This window comes from Macrosteles quadrilineatus, unplaced genomic scaffold (assembly GCF_028750875.1).
Source record: "Macrosteles quadrilineatus isolate MER2022 unplaced genomic scaffold, UCM_ALF_1.0 Scaffold_6__1_contigs__length_79288215, whole genome shotgun sequence".
In the NCBI taxonomy this organism is placed as follows: domain Eukaryota; kingdom Metazoa; phylum Arthropoda; class Insecta; order Hemiptera; family Cicadellidae; genus Macrosteles; species Macrosteles quadrilineatus.
Genome location: NW_026542599.1, coordinates 54,083,134 through 54,097,498, shown reverse-complemented (window position 1 = coordinate 54,097,498; position 14,365 = coordinate 54,083,134). Strand labels below are relative to the sequence as shown.

Below are 14,365 nucleotides of genomic sequence, written 5' to 3'. Positions count from 1 at the left end.
ACTTTATGAACTACTTATATATCACGATAGTGTGTTATATAATCAACAAATAAGATATTTCAAATTCTAGCTAGAATCGTCTGTAAACTTTATTCAATGGATACTTTAGAGGGCGTTGACATACTCCACTGTAACTATAAAATATCTAGGGCTCTACTAAAACAATTTCTATGACCAATATAATGTCTAAAATAATCGAATTAGGATTTGATCACTTAAGTAATATCTGTAATGTAAATTGTAACATTAAAATAAAATTAAAATAATTGACCGTAAAGGTCAATTTTTTTATTTTCGATTTTTTTGTGAGCACTTTTTAAATGGCGGGTGGTAACCTATACCCGCCATTCGATCGCAAAAGGCTAACAGCTGTTTCTAAGGAACATGTTGGCCGTAGTCACTAGCAAGACTACAAGATCGCGCCACTCATCCTACACTCATCTCCGTTCATAATTGGGTTAAAATACCTACATTAGTATGGTTGCCATTCCATTGAAAAGTATTAAAGTATTAATGAAGGGTAATTAAAAAGGCAACTCTATTTAGGGATTCGTCCCTTTAACAATGCATTTTTTCTAGAGTTAACTTAAAGATTCAGTTTACGCTGGCTCCCTTTTTTGCAATGGTTTTAGATGTGAATGTTAACGATACAACAGCTTCCCTTTAGTTGAATTATTAACTACAGTTAGAAAACAAGAGGTAAAACTGACAAAAATGGATTTAAAATAGTCTAGACTACTTTTGGTAATAATTGTAGCCTGATAAAGGTAGAATAGCCTCTCTTGACGTTTGTAAATCTATAATCAACCAATTTAGTTTATTACACATTAGTAGTTTTATTCCGGTGACAGCTATCTTAAACAAAATATAGCCTTTAAAAGGTAAGGGGAATTGTATTATACAATTTTCTTCGGAAAAAGATTTTGCTTGATATTAAAAATGTGTTTATTAGCACAGGATCCCCTGGTAACATCTTACTTGAGAATGAAGTCTACTGGAAATAATTAAAGTTGATGGTAAATATTGCATTTTAGGTTTGTTTACATTCTGAAGTAGGTTTGACAAGTAATGCCAATCTCTGAGAATAATCATGAAACACTTGACAGTGTAAAGTACACATCTGGAGTAGCTCCAAGAGAATGCTAATTTGTCTTGCAAAACTGAATAGGAAACTTGCTTTGTTTGAAGGTGTACTGTAAAGTGTATTGTTTACGTAGTAATTTGTTATTATTTCAATAAAGGTAATGTAATCGTAAGATATTGGTGTACTTCCTAATATCCATTGTAAAAAACTGAAAACGGAATTATAATACAAAATTAATTTTTATATTTATTTTTTTACTTAGTAAAAATGTAGTATTTAGCAAAGATTTAGTAATGCAGTGTTACATTGCATGAACAGTGACCAAATTTAATGGGTGAATGAAACCCGTAAAACTATTGAATTCAACTATTTTTTCCCTTGTATATCGATATAAAGAATGAATATAATAAAGCGTTTTAGAATGTAACTGAAGCGTGTAAAACTTCTGTGGAATGTAAAAGACACTCAAAGAATTTTCGAGAGATGTGTTCTGAGCATTTTAAAAGGTGAAGATTACGAAGAGGTATTTAATTCCCATATTATATGACCAACAATTCAGGTAAACAATTTTCAATAAACTGATAAGGAAATCAGGATTTACAACTTAATTTTATATTACAGAAATCGTCTCGTATGAATTTTAGCAGAGGGAGTTCGCAAATAAGTAAGCTCTCATCATCTGAACGACGTATTTTTTTTACATTTGAATTTACAGCTGGATTTGGGCTTCGATCCACTGGGCCATGGTATCAACAAATTGTTTGAAACCATTGATGTTTAGTGAGTTTTTAATTCAGGCCTCCTGGTCAGAAGTCCCGAGAACTAAACACTGTAGAACAGTCGCATCCTTATACCCTTAAGAGTTACCGTGAAAAAGCATAAACTATAAACTTTGAAGTTATACGTTACCTTTTATTAATATTCGGGCTTAAAATAATGAATTAATGAACAATTAAAATGCGTTGAAGTTTTGAGTTGATTAATTTGCATATTCCGTAATTAAATGGCAAAACCCCTACGTTATTTTACAGACTGATTTCAGAAAGTAGATATTCTAGAATAATTTTCACCCCCAACGAAGTATTTAGCTATTTTGCATGTACAAATTAAAATAAAACGTGAATTAAAACGAAAAGTTATAAAGTTATGAAATACCAACTACCTAACTTGTAAATAGTCTACAATAGTTACAAGACTCGCATATTTATCAAATACATTTATATCTGTGTTTTACGGCTTCAAATTAAATTACGGCTTAAAGTTCCTGTTAACATATTAATGTAGGCCTATGAAAAGTACTATAAAGCCCTGCGACTGATTTAAATGATTAAGGAATTCTTCAAGATTTATTAACTGCCTTTATAATAAAAAATTGAAGTGCAATTCTTAATTGAAATAATTCTTTCCCAAACGCAAAAATATGTTTTATGGGTAAATGTAAAGGTTACGACTTAAGGTTATATATTTAAAATCTAATAAGAAGCTATAGGTACACGTATCTATACATTGTAATATGTAGAGGATAGCATTCAAGTAAACCAACAACACAAATGTTGAAGAACAATAAATAGATTTACAATTAATTAACAAATAAACTAACAGGTTTTCTTGCAAAACCAAAGTACTGATTATGAGATACGAAAAACTCTGTTTTTAAAACAATTCAATCTCATTTTCCTTCCACAAACATAAAACAAAGAGTTTTCTCTGAAACCAACTCTTCAATCGAGGTAGTAATTTCCATTTCCAACACAAATAACAGATCAGACTTCTGTTTGCCTACAATTTACATCACATCTGCTTGTCTTTGTGTTCTTTGTCTGTTGAAACAGATTTTGGAATGAATCTTTCCTTGTTTAACCAATAACATATACTATCTGCTTAATAACAACTACAACAGTTAGCCGTATTTTGTATCACTCTGTAGAAACATATTTAGCTAAATTAAGTGTACTGTAATTGAAATATATTTTTCGTAAATTGATTGGTTTTGTATTTTTCAAAATAAAATGTAACATAAGAGTATATAAGTAATCAGTGGTTATATGAATTAAATTTAGACTTGGTTTAAGATAACAAATATACTCTTTTTGATTTAACATGGATGGAAGTTAAAACTTTGTCTTTCAACTCCTATTGGATACTATAAAACAAGTTGAGTATACAACTTAACTTTACAAACCCTTGCCGTTGCTCAAAATGGTCTAATGGTAAAATTTATTTTGCTATTTTATACTGGATCGTTATTTCATCGTATGGTAGAAAAGTCACGGAACGGTTTTATATATTTAAAATATAGTTAAAGTAATGAGACTTGGTATATAAATAATATCCATAAATGCCTACACTAAAACTCGTGTTAGTTTAGGCATGTTTAGGCTACTATCACTTGTTTATCCCTAAGGGGGACGGCCCACGAGGAGTAAGGAAAAATTCTTAACTAGCAGCATAAGTCGACTTTGGTATTTGATTAAAGGTCTTAATTAGTAGAACACATTACTGCAACCCCGAATTCAATTGAGTAAATAATGGCAGCCGTTAAAATTATTTCTTGAATATGCCATTTTGAATCTTTGAGCGGCTGTTATTTTTTACTCAGTTGTTTTATTGAGTTCAAATTTTCGGTATTGTATTCTACTATTTAAGCCCTTTAATTTGATGTGCATATCGACCAATGCTTACGTTAATGATTTTCTTCTGAATTCTCATGGTCGCCCCTTTGAGGACGTTGCGTGTAATAGCAATGCAAATTCAATACATCTTTGAACAGCTGTCATTTTTGACTCACTGATCCTTTTGAGTTCTGGTTTGAAGAAATGAGTTAACTAACTAAGATCTTTAATTTTTATACAAAACTCTATCTATGCTGCTATTTCAGAGATTTTTCTGACTCCGCGTGGGCCACCCCCCTTAAGGGATAAAAAGCTTAAAAGAGTAGATATTTATGGCTATTATTGATATGCCAAGTCTCATTACTTTATCTTTATTGGTAAAAAATATATTAAACCGTTCCGGGACTTTTCTACCACACTGTATGGATACTCAACGTTTCCATGATCTGTTGCGAACACATTTTTGACTTTTAAATACCTCAATAGCATGAATGGTTTATTTTTATTGAACCATTTAAAATAAAAGGCTCCTAACATAAAATAGAAACATCTTTAACATTTCCATTTTCCAAAATGCTTTAGGCTTTAGGTTTATTGTAGACTTAAGCTTTGAAAGCTATGTTGTTGATTCAATCCCAATGAAATAATAATACATTGGGGACATATTTAATCATTAGTTACAAATTTAAAATAAAACCATACATTTTATATTTCATTCGTTTGGAATATTATTAGGATCCCATTTTACGAAATAAAAAATAGCATAAAGCATAAAAGTACGAGTATATAAATATGGAATTTGACTGTAAATGCTCTAGTAGATCACTGAAACTGTATTTTCATCCCCGAAAGCACGTATTTGATCTTCTGATATTTATGGAAATGTGGTCATTTATAAGCAACGAGAATGCATGGTGATCATGCGTAAATGATGGATAAGTGTTTATACAGATTGGTGACATTCACTCTACAAACTTTACTTTGCCTAAATGTAAAAGTGATCTATTAAAAAATACTAAAATAATGCTTAAAGTGTTTTATAGGCCTTGTTAACAAATTGGCAATCTTTTTAGAGATGGACAATCTATCTGAGAATCTTTCTTTACTTCCTAAAAGAGAGTACCCTACATACAAAAACAAAAGTCATAGTGTTAAACATAAGATTGATTTGAACGTAATTTACACTGATTTGGAAAATTTGAGTAGACACGTTCTACTATATCGTACATTCATGAATATAACATATGTCTTACAAATCGTCATTCATAAATTTTAATAAAATAAAAAGTAAAATTTGAATTTTCAGAAAATTTTCAACCCTCATTCAAACAAATGTAGGTTTACACGTTTGTCTCCAATTTCATAAAAAATGATATTTTTACTCTGTTATCGGGAATATGATCAGGTGGTGATTACTACCCTGGCAACCTCAAAAAGAAGAATCAAATTGGTCCCGGTTCTAGGTCTTACTATGAGATTTACAGTAAAAGATTATAACTTAATTGGGAAATTCGCAAAAAAAGGAGACAGTACCGGTACATAATCTATTCATTTATGATGGAATATTTATATTTAAAATTATCTTTAATCATTTTGCTATTCTAACTTAATTATTGTTAATAACTACAAAGACAAACTTAAATAAATTTTAAGATGAAAACCTGTCATTTTTAAGGAATAGGGCCTAAAAATTTGGCAAATTGAGTTTTATCTCAGCGAAAATATTCAGTCTGAGGTTGAACCATGAGATTATTCACTTATCCAGACACTTTACTTCTGAATACAAATGCACCAATATTCTTCATTCATATTCTAGACTCCTTAACAATAACAAACTGTTTTACATATCAGATGTTGGATCTAAGATGGCGGCCGAAAAAATACATCCGTCATAACCAAGTTAAAAAAGGTTGACAATGACTGGTGGTGTATACTTATCTTTATCTAGCATTATTTTGTGATTATGGTCATAGTTTCTAAATGCACAATGTTAAAATGGGCTAAAAATAAAGTTATAAAAAGTTCTCATATCTTTAGAATTGATCAAGATTTTTTTAAACAGATTGCAGTATCGTATTCAGCGTAAAAATCTAGTTTAAAACGATGGGTCACAACCCTACCTTTACATTTGAAAAAAACTTTGTATCCAATATTGCGGATCCAAGATGGCAGCCAAAAATGTATACCCTGTCAAAATGTAGTACTTGCTACTCTACAATGATCTGAAGTGGTCCGGAGTTGATGTCTTAATAAATATAGAAAAAGGTAGGGGGGAACTCATTTAAAACTCATCCTGTATATTACGCCGACGCAATATTATATTAACCGACCAATAGTAATAATAATATAATGATTATTATATTAATGTTATATTAACCGCCGATGCATCACTACTCTATAGTACTGAGCAGACATCATTGTCTATTCATTCAACACAATACACAATAGACTGCCGTGCAGAGAACTACTGAAGGATTTATAGATGTGAGAGCAAAACAAATTACAATTTAATAATCCATCCATAGACATCAAACTACGTACTAATTACTTTGGATACTGTAAGTAAATACTCATTCTATTGTAAATCTCAAAATTTCGAGTATTTCGATGTGTGTTTGAGTCCAGTAAACCTTCGGTGCATTGGTGTTGACAAGCATGTTGTTTTTATTTTGGCAATATTTTGCAGGATTCACTTTTCCCTTTAGTTTTTTCTCACAACAAATGTATATATGATTATGGGACATTTGATTCTGTGGGGCTTAGCCTACCTAAATACTTGAGGTCCACATAATATGTTAAAAAAAGAAAGACTCTCAAGTGAAGATAACTTTCTCTTTGCAGAAAGTAACTTCCATTAATAGCAAGCCAAAAGTTAATTTTCCTCAATTTAAAATGTTTTTACAGAATATTTTTGAATAGTATATTAAACTCTAAATTTGTATAATTTAAATCATTCGTATGATCGTTATGCACAGCAGATATCATGTAGAAAATTGATATAGATTATAGTTACATTGTACAATAACGGGTAATAGCCGGTAGATAGTATTCAAAACAAAGTTAACCTACAATGTTGCATGTTAATGTTAGTATTACAGCGAGTTTGAAATATTAGTAAACAAAATACACTAATTGGTTTAAACAATACCTCGATCGTTTTGGCGTATTTAAACAAACAAAAACATACAAATATACTATGCTATACAATATTACTGTGTATAAGAAACATCTTAATATAGCCTTTCATCCAAACAATTCTTTGTTCTCTTATGATTGAATACAAACAATATTTATTCAATTTGCTTACCTTTCAGCTTCTTTCTAGTAGTTTCAGAATACTTCTGCAATCCTGCAAAAAAATAATAATAATTTCAATATATTTGTCTGAAGTCAAGGATATTCGTCTAGAAAAAGCATTGTGCTAATGCATTAAGGTTGGGGAGCGAGCTGGTGTAGTGGTTAGAGCGCGGGACTTCAGTCCCTGAGGTCCCGGGTTCGATCCCCGCCAAGTCACCAATGGATTTGATCTAAGTGATGATGCCGCAACCCCTAAGTCTAGCCTGAAGTAATGTGAAAAACAATTCCAGGCTCGTGCCTAGCGTTCTAGGACAAAAAAAATGCATTAAGGTTAAACTTTTACAGACGAAATAGTTGATAATTTTTAAAAGTTGTCACAAACACACAAAGAATGTCGTAGACATCAGCTGTCGCCGAATTCCAGCGTTGTATAAATGTCATAAACACGCCTACGACAAAGGTTAACACCAGTTTTATTTATCGCGTTTCACATTTTATCGCGTGTCGTTGTCAGTTGTCTTTGGATTTATGATTCGGTGGGAGGAGTATGTGTCAAGAGGTACTTCATTTCCCTCCAACGCACATCAGTCTAGACTACGCCCCTCCTTGGGTTTTGGAAAGTCAACTCATTAATCTACAACTAATGATAAGTTCTTGATTTGTTAAACCCGTATAGCGTTAGCGATTTCAAAAATTACAAGTTTGAGTAAGTATTCATATTGGCCGGTCATTAACTCATCTGATGGGGTAAGATATAGTAACGAGGACCAAGCAATGAATCGGTATAGTTTATTTTGTTTGTAAAGGCAATATAAAGAAACTCACGTTTTTTTTACAACTATTTTTTATTATTTAAGTTCCAGTGGAATTACAATTAATTATGAATACAGCTATACAAATTATGTAAACTATAAAAAAGAGTGCATGATAATTGTAAAATCCACCCCTAAATAAGAGTGAAACATTGACTTGCTCTATGTTCCCCTATATCGAGTAATCTTCAGTTTAATCTTTGCTCGATAGTTACAACTTATGTTTATCACTTTGTACTGTATTACTGTATTTATGATTTGCAAGTATTAAGTGGATGGCCTATAAACACAAGTTACAAGTCAGTCTTTAGTTTACTTTTTACTTGTTATTTTTTTTAACCAACATAGCTACTTGGCAACCTATAAGGCCATTGTTAAATTACTAAATTTTTTAATCGAGTTATTTAGCGAACTACGAATTTTCCTTATGTAGTGGCTGTCGTCAATCACGTTTTTTAAGGTTTTAAGTCCCTAATTCCAAAAATTTGTCAAAATAATTTTCTGGGTTTTTATATAATATATTACAGACAGATGGGCAGACAAACATAATTTGCTCGTATTATAGTATAGGATAAATAACTGTTTGGGTGGCCGAGTACTTAGTTTGGGTGGTTCGATCCTGAGCAGAGTAGACGCTGGGCCACAATTACATTTATTGGGCTAACAAATAGCTATGCTATCTTCCTTACAACTATTTGACATTTGACGGTAACAAGTACAGTTGATGGACAGTTCCCTCAATAACAGAAAAACATTTCAATGGTGTAAAAACAGATTATAGAATATAAAAATGTCATTAGCATAATGTCAATGCTTGTAAACAGTAAACTGTTGACATCGATTCTGCTCCGTATTTACGTCATCTAAAATATTCCTACGAACTAACCAATAGTTTCTCGTGTATTGTTCTGGATCAATAACGTTTTTGATTTGACAGTTGTTAACTTGACAGTTCCAAACTGCCAAATAATTAGTACAATGTTATTTTAAAATCCTTAAACACTGGGTAACAAACATAAATATTGTCCTTAATATTACAGTTCGTTATCTACGGCCAATCTCAAGCTTAACTACATGTAACTTAAGGCATAGACTTTTAAATGCGAATCGTTTTTTCTACCACTGCATAGAAATTACCACATAATATACGCAAAATAGCTCATTGCATTCCCGCTTGCTAAATCAGCTGATTTTACACCAATAGCTGTACATTTAAGTATAGGAAAGCAATAAAACACTGTGTACAAGCAATAGTGGGCACAACAGATAAATACATACTACTTTATTTGAAAGTGTGCATTCAAATCTCTACAAATCCACAGTGGATTTAACTACATTATAAACCTTATGTCGGGTGGATCGGTATCTAGCTTATGTGTGAAGCTCCTCGTATTTAGATGAAGACCAGTCAGGTGTGTTAAGCATTTGTAAATTTAGTAACTTAGCATCAATGGTAACTACAAAATAAAAATGATGACAATAAACTTACTTATATTGTTAACACATTTTTTTCTAGGATTTGATTATTTTAAGAACGGTAAAGTGTTTTTGCATTTCATTCTAATTGAAGGTATAGGTTTGAGTTATAGCTAATCTGTTATTACTATCTCGTTAATACTAAGTAATAATAACTCATTTAAACTATCTCGTGGCATTACCACATAACGAAAATAAACTGGTAATTGATGTGCTTTGTGGAAATAATCAATGTTATCTCAAATCCCGAACTCCATTATTCCATTAGTACATCCGTGATCTAAATATACCTAGCGCACATTCAGTTTTGGTTCCTCAATTGTTCCTCAACACCTACACTAAAGCTACTAAAATAGGCTATGGCGTTTGTTAATGTTGAAGTTTCATAAATATCAATGAGAGTCTTACCATAAATAAAAAGATACATTCAGCAAATACAAAATCTTAACGTAAAAATATGTAACTGACAAAAAAATTTAATAAAAGTGTAAATATATCACACAAAAATAAACTCTTGCCGACTCATTTTTCATAAAAATTAAGAAAAAACACCAATGTGGGATTGATATGTGACATTGAATATATTTTAGGTTATACAGTAGCAACAGTTAAACTCATGCATATCACTTATAAAGCTCCTGGTTCTCTTTTGAGGTTTGCTACCAATGAAGCTCCATTTTAACTTTTGGTTTATTCGATAATTATTGATAGGAAGTAAAAGATGTCAAACTTTAGAATGCGATTTTCTTTCTGATTGACCTGTGTTTTGAATAGGTTAAACTTTATTCTCACTTTAAACCATTGGTAAGCTATGTGGAATAGTTGTGACACTTTTTATTTTCAAAGGAGCGAAAGTTTACCGCGCTTTGCCACAACAATGATTACTAAAACTTCAAAAGCACAGAAGATCCTTTAAACCACACAGATAGCTCGACGATTGTTCCCCTACATAGTTTAGTATCCATGGTGAGTTTGGAATAAATAATAACTCCTAACTTCGATTAAATGTACCCTCATACATTTATCATCCTTATGGATCAGCAGCACACAATTTAAAGACACTTAATTTACATTAACGGTTTAGTGTGAATATGTCATCTATTGGTTTCTTCTTATTTTAGTAGCCATATTACCTATATGCTAAAGTATAGAAAATACTGTCATTTTCAATGATTAAAAGTCAGTTAGAAGAAACAATTTTTAATTATTCTCGTGTAGTACAAATTTACTTTAGACTGAGAAACATATCACCGCATTTTCAAAGTTTTGCATAAAAATTACAAATCATTTGTTTAGGTTATTGCAAAAATATCCATCCACATAAGGTCTATTATCTACTTCTTAGATAGTACAGTGACTTCAATTGATACAATTTTAAACCATTTGCACACTGACACTTTACTGCAAAACATAATAATCTACGATTTTAACGTAAATAAACGTTATTTCCAATTTTATTTTGATTTGACAAAGATTTTATATCTTAGAGTACCGCTATAATATTCAGTCCCGCCATTCAATATGCAAACTATGCCTATATTACGCAGCATCCATCGCTTGGATCATCTTAATTAAATGTTTAAGCCTGACAAGTCATATCAGAGTATATTAAACTTGAGACTCCTAATTTTCTTGTAAGTCAATGAAGATTAATTAACTCTCGAAACCAATTTCATCAGATGCCAAAAGACGGCCGAGAGGCTTCATAAAGTGAATACATTTTGGATTAACTCCCTGTGGCATATACTTTATGATGCTATTAGTTGAAATCATGTGATATACTGTTACCTTTATGCGTAGTATATTTCCATATGGATGTTAATGAAATGCAGAATATTATAATGCAAGCCAATACAAAGAAATTTAGCAGCAACTGATATAACCATTCTTAATTTTTATTTTATTTTATAATTTAAAGGAGGGCCCCAAAGCCTTGGGGCACTGTTTTAACATAAATAATTCATTCACCTATCAGGCCTGATGATGATTGTAAGTGTCCAATCGAAATCGATCACCACTACCATCTTTCAAATATATTTACTGTCTAATACTGTATGTGCAAATACTGTATATTTTGTAAGTGTTATTAGACGTATTTTTTATTTACTTTCCATTAGTTACTGATATTACATCATAAATCTTGAAAAAGGATTTTTTATTCATTGATAAGCATTGTGCTGTTGATTAAAACGGATGTATTTCAAAACACTGTTTGCTTTGTAACATCCTTTAAACATTACAGTAGCTGTTTGTAAATAGGATCAGATATTTCTATCATTCCTTTGTTGCGATCAAACTCAACTTTTGGCATTCTTCCAGGAAACTTACACTAGAAGGTGAGTTTGAAAACAGAGCTCAATAGCATAAATTCACCGTATATTACTCCTACACAAATATAAATCATAGGACAATGTCAGAAATGTCACAAACGGGTTCTGCTTGAATACATAAACGGTGTTGTGCCTGTTCTACACTTGTTTTATTTATGATTTGCCGATTTTCTTACTACTCTACACAATAAATCCGGGTATTTATAATTTTATATGTTTGAAGGTAAATTATATGAATTAAATAATTGTTATTGAGATTTTTGGCCAGTTATCAATTTGCTTTGTTGAGAATATACATAAGGAAAATGTAATGTTTTGTATATTTGTACAAGCTAATTAGGTATTGTTTGTTATATTAATTGGTTGCAAAACAGTAGTAAAACTTATTGTTTTGAAATATAGCTGATGTTACGAATAAACTGACAAAAAACAATGAGTACTCAGTGAAAGTAAAAAAGTATGCAATAACAACATTTTATTTGAACCATTTAACTAAAATCTTCTTTAAAAGGCAACACACACACACTCTCCTCTTGTTTACATTCTCTCCTTTAAATTAATAACATGTGTTTTAATTATTAGTAAGCATACAATATTAACATTGACCACAGCTGGCAATTTAAAACCAGTAAGTTAAACCATTGACTATAGGTTAAACCAACACAGCATATATAACAGCTAATATCCAAGTTACTATTTAATCCAAAATATTTTTTTGTGATTTTTAGTTTTTCATTAACGAAGCTTGGCAACTTTTTACTATTATAAATTTAAAAGGTCAAAAAGCAAGGTTAACAAAAGGGAGCTAAAAGTAAAGGGGTAAACTTAAATAAATGTATACTCATTAATTACGTAGTTAACATAACTAAGTAATAATTGCATTCTAAACATAATGCAAACAGGCTACATTACATATACTAACACTTAACAACTAAACGATGCAATATGATAGAAATACCGTGTTGTATTACATAAAATTACCTTTGTTATGTATTGCAAGGTAAATTGAAAGAAAGACAACAAATCAAACGTAATCAAAGGTCGTTAACGACAACAACGGAATGACGTTATTGTGTAAATTGGAAAGATCAAAACGTCACTTGAGAAATCAATTTGGAATAAGCTGCGTCATTGTCAAACATCACCTTTTACATTTTACAAAAGTAAGTGTCTTTATAAAACTATACTAAAGTGCAAGATTCACTTCATTTGACGCATCTGGTATTAATTTGAATAATAAATTTAAAGAGTTTTGGTTTTATATTTAATATTGGGTTTATTCATAAGAGAGTTTACTGTGTGAATGTTTATGTAGAAGTAGGGTGTACATTTGCACACAATAGGCTTAACATGTTTTTAGCGAATTTCCTATATAGGGTTAGCTATTAACGTAGGTCCCATCTATACTATTATATAAAAATCTAATGGTGTCTGTATGTGTATTACTAATAGGTGCAAAAACTACTGAACCAACTGGGCTAAAATTTTACAAAAATATAGTTACCGTACCAAGGACCATTATAGGAATATTCACATTTCGATACTGACCGTAGGCTTTGCCCCTTTTGCTTTAAAAGTTCTGATGTGAAGATTTTAAAAGTAAATATTGATTGGTCTCCATGGCTGTGATGAGAACACTAACAATGTTTGTTTACATTTGCTTTGACATTTAAATGTAAACAATAAGAACTGCTAACCTGCATATTTCACAACTTCAGACAGCTGATACAAAGAAATTAAATATAATATTTTCCATAACTATGAGGTAGGTTTATTTTAATCTAACCTTTTATCATGGATTATTTATTCTAAAACTATGATTATATAAAAAAAGATACTATAACCGTTGCTGTATCAACTCCTGGTATCAACTCCGGCTCTGCTTTGGATTTTTTTTAAAGCGTCTAAGTTATGAAAATAATATTATTTATATGATTTAATGGAAACAGTATGAAAATTACAATGTATAGATGTTTTTATATGAATTTGGAGGCTACTTTAAATAAATTCTAACTGCTTAACATGTGTTAGATTAACTTAACATAACTTGCACATCACATGGTTTTTTATATATATATATGGTAAATTAAGTTATTGTGTTTTGCTAAACCTATGATTAAATTAAACTAAAGAATATCATCAATAACTAAATTGTACGTCGTTGATTTTTGTTTTTTTTTTAAATCTGTTGTATATGTGTAACTATAATTAATTATCAAATGGTAATACAAAAAACTCTTATTTTATCTTAACATAGCTTTCAGTTCACATTTACTTTATTTGATAAATTTATTATTTGTGTTTTGCCACTCCACTGATTAAATTAAACCAAGGAAAATATCATACAACTAAGCAGTACACTGTGTTCCTTTGTTTCTAAAATCAATGAAATATCTGTTACTATGTTAACTTAATGGTAAGTGTGCAATATGTAAAGGCAATGGACGATGGAACTGATTAAAAAAACTGGTTTGTATATTAAGTTGTTTGTTGATATTTTTGTAGAGTAGAATCAGAGATGCAGTGAAACATATACTGTACTAGCAGAGTACCCGTCCTTCGTACGGGGTTGGCATATAAGTATAAATGCTTTTAGTTATGGGAGAGGACACGGTTTATTAAAATTTGGTCTTTTAATTTAAACGGTATTATGTAGTATCATGTAGTGTCCTATAGTATCTACCATAGCCCTAATATTCTACCACTGCACCTAAACCATGAAAAAAAGTTAAGTTCTCATTGTGTACCACAACT

General features: G+C 30.8%; 1 protein-coding gene across 2 annotated transcripts in view; it reads right to left on the bottom strand.

Moving 5' to 3' along the window:
* The window catches only part of LOC128996443 (high affinity cAMP-specific and IBMX-insensitive 3',5'-cyclic phosphodiesterase 8), a 178,580-nt gene that overhangs the window by 124,691 nt on the left and 39,524 nt on the right, over nt 1-14,365 (bottom strand). For both annotated transcript variants that reach the window (XM_054421774.1, XM_054421775.1), the window contains exon 3: nt 7,004-7,045. The gene's annotated coding sequence lies outside the window, so the exon portion shown is untranslated. The remainder of the gene's footprint in view (nt 1-7,003; nt 7,046-14,365) is intronic.